At 39.9% G+C, this 13,388-nt stretch overlaps 1 protein-coding gene across 1 annotated transcript in view; it reads right to left on the bottom strand.

Moving 5' to 3' along the window:
- The window catches only part of LOC103697481 (L10-interacting MYB domain-containing protein-like), a 37,682-nt gene extending 24,543 nt beyond the window's left edge, over positions 1 to 13,139 (bottom strand). Inside the window, exons 1-2 of the mRNA XM_039131026.1 lie at positions 13,074 to 13,139; positions 9,648 to 9,655 (exon numbers count right to left, since the gene is read on the bottom strand). The gene's annotated coding sequence lies outside the window, so the exon portion shown is untranslated. The remainder of the gene's footprint in view (positions 1 to 9,647; positions 9,656 to 13,073) is intronic.
- Positions 13,140 to 13,388: the final 249 nt, after the last annotated feature.

Raw genomic sequence — 13,388 nt, 5'->3', positions numbered from 1 at the left:
AATTAAACTAGATAACATTCCTATAAAGTGTGATAACACTAGTGCCATTAACCTTACCAAAAATCCGGTTCAGCACTCTAAAGCCAAACATATTGAAATAAAGTATCATTTCATTAGAGATCATGTACAAAATGGGAATATATGTATTGAACATGTATGTACCGAGAAACAATTAGCTGACATATTTACAAAACCTCTAAATGAAGATAGATTCTGTATGCTTAGGAGGAAATTATGTATATGTGATCTCTTTGATTGAAAACAAATGAAAAGAACAACTTGTCACATGATACTCTCCTCCCATTTTGAAAATTCCATGAAACATGAGTAAAATTATTCATTTATAGATTCCTTACTCACATATAAATGTCCCACAGAGATTTGGTAAGGATCAGAAAGGAGAAATTAAAAAAAAAAAAATTGGCTTGAACTGGGGCCGACCCGAGCCAGAATGGGGTCGACCCCTCCTTGAGTCGACCCAAGAAAAATCTGGGGTCGACCCAACGGCGGGACCCGTTTTTAAAAGAAAACCCGTGAGCCATTCTAGGGCACTGTTTCTCCTTGTCCTCTTCCTAAAATCCTATTTTCCACTTTCCAATCCCTTCCAATCATCTCCAAACAGTACTAGATTGCTTCTCTAAGCCGTTAGATCAAGACCTAAGGAAGGACTTGGTGAAAATGGGACCCAAGCGAGCCGTTGCTAAGCGATCCGGGAGAGTCTCACGGCCAACCATTGTTGATAGGCATGCTAGGGATTCGTCTACAGTGCCTCCACAAGGTGAGACATGTGCAGAGCCTCCTCCACCTCCTTCCCCTTCAGTTCAACTTGCTAAATATGCGGGAAGACCGGTAACCACGGGAAGAAGGATCCATTCTGAGTTTTTGGATCAAGAAGGGTTTCGGTTGGGTGGTTGGATCCGAAGGCAAGGATGGGAGTATCTTGCTCCCTAGATTTGGTGACCTACCCGGGCTTAGTTCGTGAGTTCTATGCCTTCCTAAAAGTTGGATCGGGAGGGCTTGTGTCTGAGGTCCGAGGAGTGCGGGTTCGTGTCTCCGAAGAAAGCCTAAGTGAGTTGCTTCATCTCTCCTGCGAAGGAGCCACACCAGAAAGCAAGTTGAGGGCTCTACAGATAATCTTTGAGAGAGATAACTTTGACTACTCCAAAAATGTGATAGCTAGCTCTCTATCAGCTGAGATGAGATTGTTGCACAACTTCATAGGTCGGATTTTGTTTCCGAAGAGTGGAAGATTTGATCACATATCTGAGAGAGACATGGTCATTATGGAGCATGTCATTTAGGATATTTCCTTGAATCTTCCAGCTATGATGATCAGGCAGATGAGAGAGGCCATTTGCAAATCGAGAGTTTCCTTGCCCTACGGTATGATACTCTGATATTCCGACAGCATGACATATCTATGGAGGGAGAGATATCCAGGCATCTGCTATTTACTGACACTTACACTGCACAGTCCTTAGTTCGCATGGGTTATGAGAAGGTGGATGGTCAGTGGGTGCGTGGAGGTGCAGGGATACATGCACCGGAGGGTGATGCACCAGAGATTGGAGACTCTGTCCCTGAGCATGAGATACCTGTGGATCATCCTACAATACCTTCAGAGGCTGGACCTTCGTCATCCATACCTACAGGATGTAGAGAGGAGTTTTGGAGTAGGATGACTGAGCTTGTGTCAGCTCAGGTGAGGACTCTCTGATGGGATGATAAGCAGGGTGGATATTATGACTGCTGAGATTAGAGATCTCAGAGACCAGGTGGGAGCATTACAGAGAGAGAGAGAGGCTCATGGTCCATCTGTGCCCCGAGCAGTTGAGTCGGAGGTTTCGGCACAGAGTCACCCAGCTCACCAAGGTCCACGCCAAACTCAGTCCCATCAGACTCGACCTTCCCTCGCCACTTATGCTAGGAGGATGAGGACTAGATCACAGCCATTAGATTCCCCCTAGGTCCGATGTTAGCACTACATGAGTCTATCATGACTAGTACCTAGGATTTATCTAGTTCTCATACATATTTTACTTGGTTGATGTACTTTGCACCTTAATTGAAGAACATTGTACTTTTGGCATTAATGTACTACAATGTTCCATTTTGATCAATGAAATTTGAATTTTTATCATTTACTGCTTCTACTTATCTATTGCTATACACTCGTTTGATGATAACAAAAAGGGGGAGAAGTAAGAAAAGAAAGAAGTTGCAATATAGAGAGAGAAATAAGTTTGAAAAATATAGGAAGAGATAATATTCACTTAAGAGGGAGCAATATGTAACAATGAAAATTTTTAAAACAAGAAAGTCTGAATTTTCAATCAAAATTTCTGAATTTGGCACATATTTCTCATGCCTCGATACATAACCTGAAACTCTTGCTTTATCTCAAATTTTTGAAGTTTCATCCTTAATAAAATACAAAAGAAAGGAGGAGAAAATCAAAAATTCTAATTAGCAATATTTGGATGAAAGAGGGGGAGTCTTCACTTTCAAATTTGAAAAGCTGAAATTCAGCAACTTGAGCTCTTTCTAAAACAAAACTCCTAATTTTAATATAAGTATCAATCTGTTCATACTCAATGTTTTGTAATCATCAAAAAGGAGAAGATTGAGGATGATAGTGTTATTTCGATGATTGACACAACCATTAAGAAAATATCAAATTAATATTACAATTTAACGTGATACATCACTAATGAATACGACACCCTCGATACATTAAGAGAATGAGATCAAGATGTCTTCCAATGATTAACCACGAGATAAAATTTGTACTAGAAAAGAGATAGAGAATTCTTAATTCTAATTCAGCAAGATTTCAAGTGAAATATACTCTTAAAGGGAAAACAGTGATTTTCATTGTTAAGAGTATGTAGCACTACCGTGGTATATACTCAAAATTGCTTGAAATATATTTTATTTATTATATGGATTAGTCTAACCTTAAGATGCAGCAAAATGTGGAATGAGTCGACCCCAACATAAGTGGAGTCGACCCTGGCACATCATGGAACCATCTAGCACACCCCTGCAAAAATGACACAGATGAACCGTAAGTGGAGTCGACCCCATGTATGCTTGAGTCGACCCCAGGAGTGGAGCCGACCCCAAAGAACCTTGAGTCGACCCCAGCTTCAAGCTTCAAGAAAACAACTCTCTAGAATTTACTAAGAGGGCCGACCCCAAGCTTCCTTGAGCCGACCCCAGCTGGAGCCGACCCCAGGAATACTTGAGCCGATCCCAATGGAGCCGACCCCAACTGAACATGAGCTGATCCCAAGAATATATGCTCAAAAACCATGTCTCTGGAATTCCTGAGAGGGTCGACCCCAATGGAGTTTGAGTCGACCCCACTGTAGCATGGGTCGACCCCAAGATAGGTTGAGTCGACCCCAGTGAGAACAGCCGGAAATACAATGTTCTATGATTCCTGAGAAGGCCGACCCCACTGTAGTAGGGGTCGACCCCAGTGAAAGTTGGATCGATCCCAGAGGAAGTTGAGTCGACCCCAAGTCTGATGAACAGTAAGTTGAGTCGACCCCAAGTCTAATGAACAGTAAGTTGAGTCGACCCCAGGAAAGCTTGGGTCGACCCCAGCACGGGCAGAGGCATAACGGCTAGTTCTGCAGAAGTACTTTTTGACCTCCCAACGGCTAGTAATGGATAGTTTTTCAAATCTGACCAATGGGGAGTGACCAAAAGATGTGGGAAAGTATTTAAAGTGACACTATTCATCAGAGAAAAGTATCTTTTGCAAACAAATCAAAGTTCATTCAAGAAAAAACAAGCCCTAGCATTCTTCAATCAAGTGCTTCATTCAAAGAGCTAAAAGAAAGTGGTTGAGCAGATTCTAAGAGGCATTAAGAGCTCCACCAACCCTTAAAGAGTGAAGCAATCTTGACAAAGAAGAGAAGAGCCTTATCAAAGCGATAACTATATTCTAAACTCTTCTTTGTAGCTCATAATTGTTATATTTGCTCATCTAGGAGTTTCAACTCTCTTCCTCTTAATCAATTTGTAAGGTTTGTTGGTGAGCCCGTAAAACCAACGGTGTAGGTTTGTTGGTGAACCCGTAAAACCAACGATGAAGGTTTGTTGGTGAGCCCGTAAAACCAACATAGGTTTTTGGTGATCCCGGAAAACCAAAATGTAAAGATTTTTGGATTGTGAGCCCGAAAAATAATCCAACTGTAATCCGCGGGATTATAGTGAATTCCCAAGAGGTCGCTTGGGAAGTGGACGTAGGTGCTTAGGAGAGCACCGAACCACTATACTTCTTGTGTGTTTGCATTGTGTATTGTTCTAACTTCACTACAATCACTCACTCATCAATTAACTCAATAAAGGAATTAAAAATTTAGAAAAACCAATTCACCCCCCCTCTTGGCTTGTCACCTTGGGTTGTCACCTGGGTTTCAAACTCGAGACCTATAACTCTGATACCAATTGTCAGGATCAAGCGCTACTATTACACCAAAACCCGCAGGTTTTAGTGAAGGCGCAACTTTATTTCCTTAAACTAGCGCAGGGGCTCATAGCGCCACAAGTCGACTCCGACCAAGCCTCGCCCGACTCCGGACTCCGACAGGGCCTCACCAGTGGGTTCAGGGACCCCCTAGTGGTATAACCCATCCTACTCCAGCGCAACCACGTTGGCAGGCGGCAGGACTGACTCGGCCCTTCAGGCCTCCGCCAACGTTGACTCGGCCCCTCAGGCCTCCGCCAACAATCCCCCCCCAACGTGATGCCTGGGTTTCGAACTCGAGATCTATGGCTCTGATACCAATTGCCAGGATCAAGCGCTACCATTACCCGCAGGTTTTAGTGAAGGCGCAACTTTATTTTCTTAAACTAGCGCAGGGGCCCATAGCGCCACGAGTCGACTCCGACCAAGCCTCGCCCGACTCCGGACTCCGACAGGGCCTCGCTAGTGGGTTCAGGGACCCCCTAGTGGTATAACCCACCCTACTCCTCCAGCGCAACCACGTTGGCAGGCGGCAGGACTGACTCGGCCCTTCAGGCCTCCGCCAACGTTGACTCGGCCCCTCAGGCCTCCGCCAACATGGCAGCAACAAGGGAAGGCAGATTGAGGAGAACGGCAGCCGCAGTGGATATTCTTAGAGAAGGTATGAAAAGAATAGGGATAAGGAGGAACGAGGAATTGGGATTGTGATGAGAGCTCAAGAGGCCATGGGAAAGAAGGCAAGGGTCAGGGCCAAGGATAGTCGTCCTGCCCCAAACTACTCGGTTCAGGATGTACCAAATTGTTCCATCTCAAAAGTCAGGGTGGGATGTCCTTGATTTTGCTTGGGTTGGGTCATTTCAAGCCGGTTCAAGGCCTGTCTTGCCCTTAATAATAGAGGGGAGACGTGAAGAAGGCATCTTGTACCTTCTCAACCCTCCCACTCATTTTGCTTTTCAATGCAAAAATACTGGCTTTCCAAATCTTCGCAGATTTCATCCGAAATCAACTCTTAATGGGAAAATTTCTCTCTTCCCTTTTCTCTCCCATGTTGTGTTTTTATTTTTGAATCCTAAAATAGGTAGAAAAGGAGGAATATAAGGGTAGATCATGCAAAAATTTGGTATTTTGGCATGATTTCGTGACATACTATAAATCTAAGGATGATCTACACAATACTAAATAAATCACAATTCTTTGTTCATCATATAATTTTTTTATATTAAAAATATATTTTTGGATTAAAAATAATAAAAAATAAAATAACATTCAAAAAAATTCTACAAATCAATAGCATACTTAAGGGTATCTCAATTTGATAGCAATTTATTTAAATTTGGACAAGAACATGGCTACACGAATGTAACCCTAAATTTAAATAAATTCAAAAAATATGTTGTGATTAGTGGATTCCCATGGAGTGAGAATATATATATATAGCACCCTATGTTGGGTGCTATAACTAAAACTAATTTTCTAGATATTTTATAGTTGAATATTAATTTATTAATTAAAAATTAACTAAAAATATTGAAAGTTTACAAAAATATTTCATAATTAGTGGATACCCATGGATTGAGAATATATATGTAGTACCTTTTGAAGCAATTCAACCATTTTTTGCATTACAATATAAATTACATAATTTTTAAATAATTATTCAAATAATTATTATTTTAAATAAAAAAATATATGATACGTGTTCGTCAAAAACTTGCAGAAATAGATCCATGAAAGACAAAGCAGGCAGAGCGTGACATAAATTGAGAGCACAAGCTAATGATTTTAGGCCGGCACTACTAGAGATGCAAGTGATGCAATGTGCAGTGGAGAGGGGAGTGACGAGGTTGAAGCAACATCTAGTTGGCAGTGACCCCAACATAATTGCTTATAGAAAATATCCAGAAGAGGTCTGTCAAATGTTTAAAAAGCACTCAGCTCATTTCAAGGAAAGCAAGCACAAGTGTTGAGAAATTAGCGAAAATCAAATGACGCACAGCTGAGTTACCTTCATACTACTTTAGGGATCTAGAGGACTATGAGGCATTGAATTGGGATGATATGGAGAAGGTGCAAATTCAAGCTGCTATACAAGAGATCCTAAATTATCAATGGTAGAGGAAGGAGGTCGCCAAGCATAGGGCTCGGTTTGAGCCATCACAATTCAAGTTGGATGCTGGCTCCATATCCACCAGGGCAAATCCTAGCTAAAGGAAGAGCCAGTCAGTCAAAGAGGTAGGAAAAGGTGGCAGCCAAATTGCATCTATGTTTGAGACCTTCTAAGCAAACAAGGAAAAGTCCTGGGATATACCAAAAAAGGGCCACCATTAATGACGTAGATTCATATGCCTTACTTTGCAAAAATTATAAGCAACGGAGGATAGATACTATGCTTGTGAAGGGCAATAAAATGGACATGTGGATTTAACTATCGCTTCCTAGTTTCACTTCAGCCACATCCCTACCAATGCCACAAACTACATGTATTATCAATATGCTATTAGCCATATATGTGTAGATCCTCCTGGTTCAAAGGATATATATGGTGAGTTGCTAGATCGTAATAAGAAGCTAGAGAGATGGATAGCCACCCACCAAAGCAAGTGGGACACCTGACTTTAATATGTGATGGTTAGAAAGGGCCCAACAGGTGAAGCATCATTAATTTCTTGACATATTGTGATATGATCTTTTTTTCATAAGTTAGTTGATGCTTAGATAAGGTGTAAAATGCTCATTACATCTTCAACTTGATGAAGTAATTGTTAAAAGATAGAAGAACAGCATGTTATGTATGTGGTTACGGATAATCGACCATAGTACAAGGTCATTGGAGATATTCTGATGATCAAGAGGCCATATATTTTTTGGACTTCATGTACTGCCTACTACATAAATCTGATTTTGATAGACATAAGCAACATCCATAAGGTGAAGCAGGTTGTGGAGACAGATCAATCCAATATAAAATTCATATATAAGAACATATGATTCTGTCTTTAATGAGCAAGTGCACTAAGGGTGAGATATTGAAGCTAGCAGTCGCTTTGCTACGTACTATATTGCACTCAATAGCCTTATTAAAAAGAAGGCAAGCCCGTGTCGGAAGTTCATGAGTACTGAATGGCAGGAGAGCAAATATGCCCATACTAGCACGAAAGGCAGTCACATGAAGGGCTTAATACCAAGCCAAAGCAAGCCCAAAAAATAGTTAAGGCTAATGTATCATTATATCAAGAGCTCAAGGTTGTGGATGGCAAGAGATACCCAAAAACGGGCTTTTTGTACCATATGATGAAGGTTGCTAAAGCCGAGATCAGGCATGCATATCTAAGGCATGCCGATGAATACATTAAGACGGAGCAAAATGGGATTACCAAATAGGTAAGGACTTACATCTAGCAAGTAATCATTTGTTTATTCTTAATAACCAAGTAATTTCTTATGGTTCTTTATTCTTATAAAATAAAAGCTAAGTTCAATATCTTGTTTGTTAATTGAATCAATTACAAATATCTTGGTTGTCTACTACCTAAACCCAAAGTTCCAATATGGTGTCCTAAGAATAGACATGGGCAAGAAATTTTTGACCACCCTGTGCAATATCTGTAAGATGGAGCTTCATCCGACCATTGTCGCTCATTGTCTGAAGGATGTAAGTTAGTTTTAACGGGATGCAAGATCATCATTTGTCAATTCAAGTAGATCATTAACATCATATATTGTGTGTTTTACAGGTTAAAGCACTTATGGAGGGTTCTCATAGCTTCAGTGAAAGAGTAACTATGGCAAGCAAAGATAACATGAATCTAGATATTTCTCAACATTGATAAACTGATCTAATATTTTATGATAAATAGAATTTGATAGGCAATTTACTTGAATCCATTCGTGGCTAAATGGTGATTTCACTTTAGCCCATAATCGAAATATCTTAGAAGGCATGTGATCCGGATCCCCTAGCAGATGGTCTCATCCAGTGGTTGTGAGAGCAACTAGTCAACATTTGCCCTAATTCACAACAAACAAAAAAATCGCTTGATGCAGAAGAGGTTAAATGATTCGATATATGTCCATTACAATTTAAGATTCTGATAAAGTGCATAAAAGAAGTGGAGATGAAGTATGATGGTTTACTTCATAATGAGTTTGTATATGATGAGGATCTGATGATTGGTTGGTTGAGGATATGTAATAGTAATCAGAGCTTAATGAGCTAGGATTGCCTCCTCGACCGGCTAGTTTCATAGCAAACGAAGCTGGGGTGGATACAGAATAATGGGCAAAAATGCACATGCCATGATCACAACCAGCCGAGAAACCACAAAGGTCAAGCGAAAACCAATCATCATGCAAGGCTTTATGTTTGAGATATCCTCCCAAATATTTGATAGAGAAAAATACTAAGAAGACACTACTATGATACTCAGTCTAGTCAGTGAGGTAGGGCCAGTCAATGGTGGACCCATTCAACCACCTAGGAATACTAAACAGGTACGGGCACCTAGGGAAAAAAAGCAATTTCTCATATCAGCAAGAAAGAAAAAGGAAATAGATATACGGACCCGTTGGAAAGAGTGAAAAATGAGCTTGTCCACTTTGACAAAATATGTAATAGGCCTTAGCCTGCTTGCTGTTTGTCATAGTTTATTGCAATGTTCAAGTAGTCTTTCTTATAAAGTTTGAGATGTTGGTTAGTCTTTTCCTTAACTAATGGACTTTATAATAATAAAAGTAAAACACAAACACCTCCAAAAAGATTGACCACACATGTATGAGCTCTCAACTATTCTTCTCAATAAGACCTAGTCAAATCTCAAGTATCAGTCATTTTATGTCCATCTTACTTCTTGTCATGAAAACGTAGATGATGTATTGAAAGTAGGAAATAAAGTAATCCACAAACATATTTGTTAACATCATGCTTTCAAAGGTGAGCAAGCAGTCATGATTTAAGATTATTTTCAATCATAACCTATCAGATTGTGTGGTGTTACCTGATAGCTAGCTATGTGAAAGCAGTTTTAAACACGTAGCAAGTGCATGTAAAAGCAGACTCCCATAATCCAAACTGATCCGAACCAAAATTTCCCACGGGAGACATGGCAGGGGAATAAAAAAAAGAAACTTGAAGAAGTGGCAAGAAGACAACAGAGCTGAGAAAGGACACCTGAAAAGCTGACAACAATAGAAAAACCATGAGGAACACTTCAGTGACTGACAGTAAACAAAAGAAATAATATTCAAATCAGGAAACTAAGTGTGTACACCTCCTTACAGTGACAAATTGAGAAGGCACAACAAACATGCAACTGGAGAATGAAAGGCAGCAAAGACTAAAAAAGGCATATAGAATGAGTGTTCGGAGGTTTTATGGGGGAGACATGGAGGGAGGAATATAGCAGCCAATAACATGAGAAAAAGCTATAACTGGATCCCTAGGATAAAAAATCATTGGCCAAGAGAGCCATGGCGCCACCAAGGTGGTAGCCTGGTAGTAAGGGGGCTTGGACTCTACCTGAGTTGTCCGAGTTCGAAACGCGCGGGCGTCGATTAAATCAGGGGACCGCATGCCCCATGCCCGAATGGCTCTGTGTGAATATGCTTTTCTTCCATCAGTACTGAGGTGGCGCTGGGGTGACGTACTCACACGTGGATGGCCCAGTGGGGTTTTCCACGAGTTGGGGAGGGCACGCGAAAATTTGCGACCCACATCGAACATTCCCTAGTGGAAGGGGGGCCCAGTGGGGGCTGCTATGCAGGTGGGGTTCTACCCCTCCCCCTCCCCTCCTATTTTTCACCAAAAAAAAAAAAAGAGAGCCATAACGGTGCAAGCAGAGTAACCTTGGACATTTACAACAAATAAAATTTGTCTTACTTGTAAATATCTAGAAAGTGAAAGACAACTATGAATGAATGGATCTTATCTGTTCTGTTGAGAAGAGATGTGCAGGAAACTAATTGGTGTATTAGAACAACATAGGAAAAATTTCCCCAACCATACAACAATCTTGCTAAACACAACCGGTGTTTAAAAAGCGGCCATGGTATTCGGGCAGTCAAGAGACTGCATAATGCATATGCCATATACGGGTTGCATACGCAGGTACATATGCAGTTAGTATTTTTTAACTATGTAAAGATAAATAAAGTATATTAAGTACAATAAAAACAGCAATGAAGATAGTAATATTTTTCTGGATAATTAATATCAATATTATTAACATAAACAATTAACACCTAGTATTTATTATTTGGTATAAATACTAACAATAATAGTTACAACATAATCAAACCCCACATTTGACTTGACCATCAGTTTGAACATGTTTCATCCACACAAGCACACATAAGAATGGGACTCATATTTGGTTCCATAATGCAAAGTGGGTCAAATATGTAGCCATACAATGCTAATTGAGCCACACATATAGATGTGATGCTAAATCAACTCGTTTCAGCCCATATGCGGTATGAACGTATATGGTAACTGCATATAAGCAATGCAGGGCAGTCAGGGGACAGCATACACATGCGGTGACATATGTGGTCTTATGCACACCACATTTTAAAACACTGAATACAACAAGCAAAACCCGCATAGTATATTAGCTGCACAACATGTAAACAATGAAGTACTACATAAACATGTGTAATGTGTAACTAGTAAACATATTAGACATCAGGGTCATAACCTCACCAAGAAATTTTGTCAAACAGGCAGAGAGTGTTTTTGGACTGGTGGATCTAGCAATAATAATGCACAAAAAAATGTCAAAAAGCCTTAAGTCCATGGCATGGCTTAATCAAAGAAGAGTACCGAAGACCATTGGCGACTCTAGTGGCAATGATGGGATGAGGTTGGAAGAAGTTGTGGATGTGATGAAGCGAGGAAGTTTGGGTTGTTGATGTTGTGGAGAACAATGACTACAGTCAAGGCAGCGCCACCAAGTCAGCAAAGGGAGGCGTTAGTCAGAGAAGAGACGAGAGGCAAAGGCATTGCCATGAAGTCGGAGGAGATGAATAAAAATGGCAGAAACCTCAAAACAGGCAAACAAGAAAAGAGGAAAGTGGAGCCTTCTAGAGAGGGATCTATTTTTGGAGAACTCGGAAGAAGTGATAGAGGGAGGGATATAACAAAGTCCTCTATAATTTTAGACATGACAATAGAACAATCTCCTGATTTCATCTAAACTGGAGAAAAGAAATTAGGAAAAAGAAAATGATAAACATGGAATGTAAAAAGGTCACACAAAGTTAAGGAACTGCTAGTAGTAGTAGTAGTAGTTGTTGTTGTTGTTGTAGTAGCAGACATACACATACATACATATGTATGTATGTATGTATGTATGAACATATGCATATATATACGTATGTATGTATATATGTACATATGTAAGTACATACATATGTTTGTATGCAATATGAATGTATGTATATATGTATGTATTTATGTATGTGTATATATATATGTTTGTATTTTCATAAGTTTGTATCTATGCCACATGATTTGAAGAAGACAAATGATGGGACATTGATTATGAGAATGCATATGACTGATCATATAACTGATTTGCGAAAAAGGAACAATACAAAAATTAGTTCACAGCACCACACATGATAACAGCACAATATAATGAGTTCACAGCACCACACATGATAACAGCAAAGAGATACAAATAATGGTCAGGTTGAGGACACAAATTAGGCTGCAATCATGGCTCAGATCAAGCCAGTTCTCATTTCCAGAAAGGAACCGGAAATGAGCAATATAAATGAGTTCATAGCACAATATCTGACAGCAGCTGATGAATATAAGGGAAGGGTAGAATGAACACAAAATTGAGGCTTGGGTTGGTAAAAAAATAACTAGGGCTTAAATTGAGCCAGTTCCTCAAATGAAAACTAAGAAATTTCGAAAAAAAATTAATTAAGGCTTATATTGAGTCCTAACATGAAATAAACAACATAAGCAAGGCCAATTTTATTTCAAAATATATAGCAAGGGCGATGTGAAACACCGCGGCTAGACAATACAAAACTAAAGTTAGACCAGCTTTAAATGAGACGTGAACTTGTTCTCTTTCCACCCAGATATAATCATCAAACTTAAATTAGAAAGAGACAATAGGACATAAATTAGCAAAAAAGAGAGCCAAATGACCTATCATCTTCCCAGACACATACATTGTCTTATCCAATCCCATCTCCAACAGTAAATCTTATTTTTCTGTACATGCCCTCCATAATGATGCAAATTTTCAACTGCATCAATCTTTCTAGCCTCTAAATTGTTGCGGTCCTTAAAAGTACTAATCTAACATGCTAGCACTTTCAGGACTAAGTTTCACTATTAAAAAATCATATATTCAACCAATCTTCAGCAAGAACAAGCAAAAAAAAACCACAGTTAATATAACCAGCCTATATTATATTAAGCAAGATTTTAAACTCTAAAAAACTAAAAATTCAGTCAAAAGAGATGAACTGGAAAAAAAAACAAAAATTCAAAGGCTGAAACAGTTCAATCCAACTCAAAGCCATGGAAACTTCTGATTAAATAAATAAAATGACAAATAAGGGGAGGAACCCTTACTTGCAAGGTCGGCGGCGGCGAGGGAAGGCGGGTTGGGGAGAGAAATCGGCGGCCGCTGCGAATATTCTCAGAGAAGGTATGAGGAGAATAACGACGAGAACGGGAGTATGAAGAGAGACTGGATGGGATTAGGGCTCCTCGAGGTGGGAGGAGACCATGGGGGAGGGGAGGGGACGAGGGCTAGGGCACAGGGGAATAGGGGAGGAGAATAGAGATGGGAATTGGTAAAGGTATTTCGCCTTTCATCAATGCTTTTTTGCTGGAATAAACCCAGGATGTGCTAGTTCCACCGTACACTTGGAATTGTTATTCCTG

Source organism: Phoenix dactylifera, chromosome 10 (genome assembly GCF_009389715.1).
Source record: "Phoenix dactylifera cultivar Barhee BC4 chromosome 10, palm_55x_up_171113_PBpolish2nd_filt_p, whole genome shotgun sequence".
Taxonomy (NCBI): domain Eukaryota; kingdom Viridiplantae; phylum Streptophyta; class Magnoliopsida; order Arecales; family Arecaceae; genus Phoenix; species Phoenix dactylifera.
This window is presented reverse-complemented; position numbering and strand designations above follow the sequence as displayed.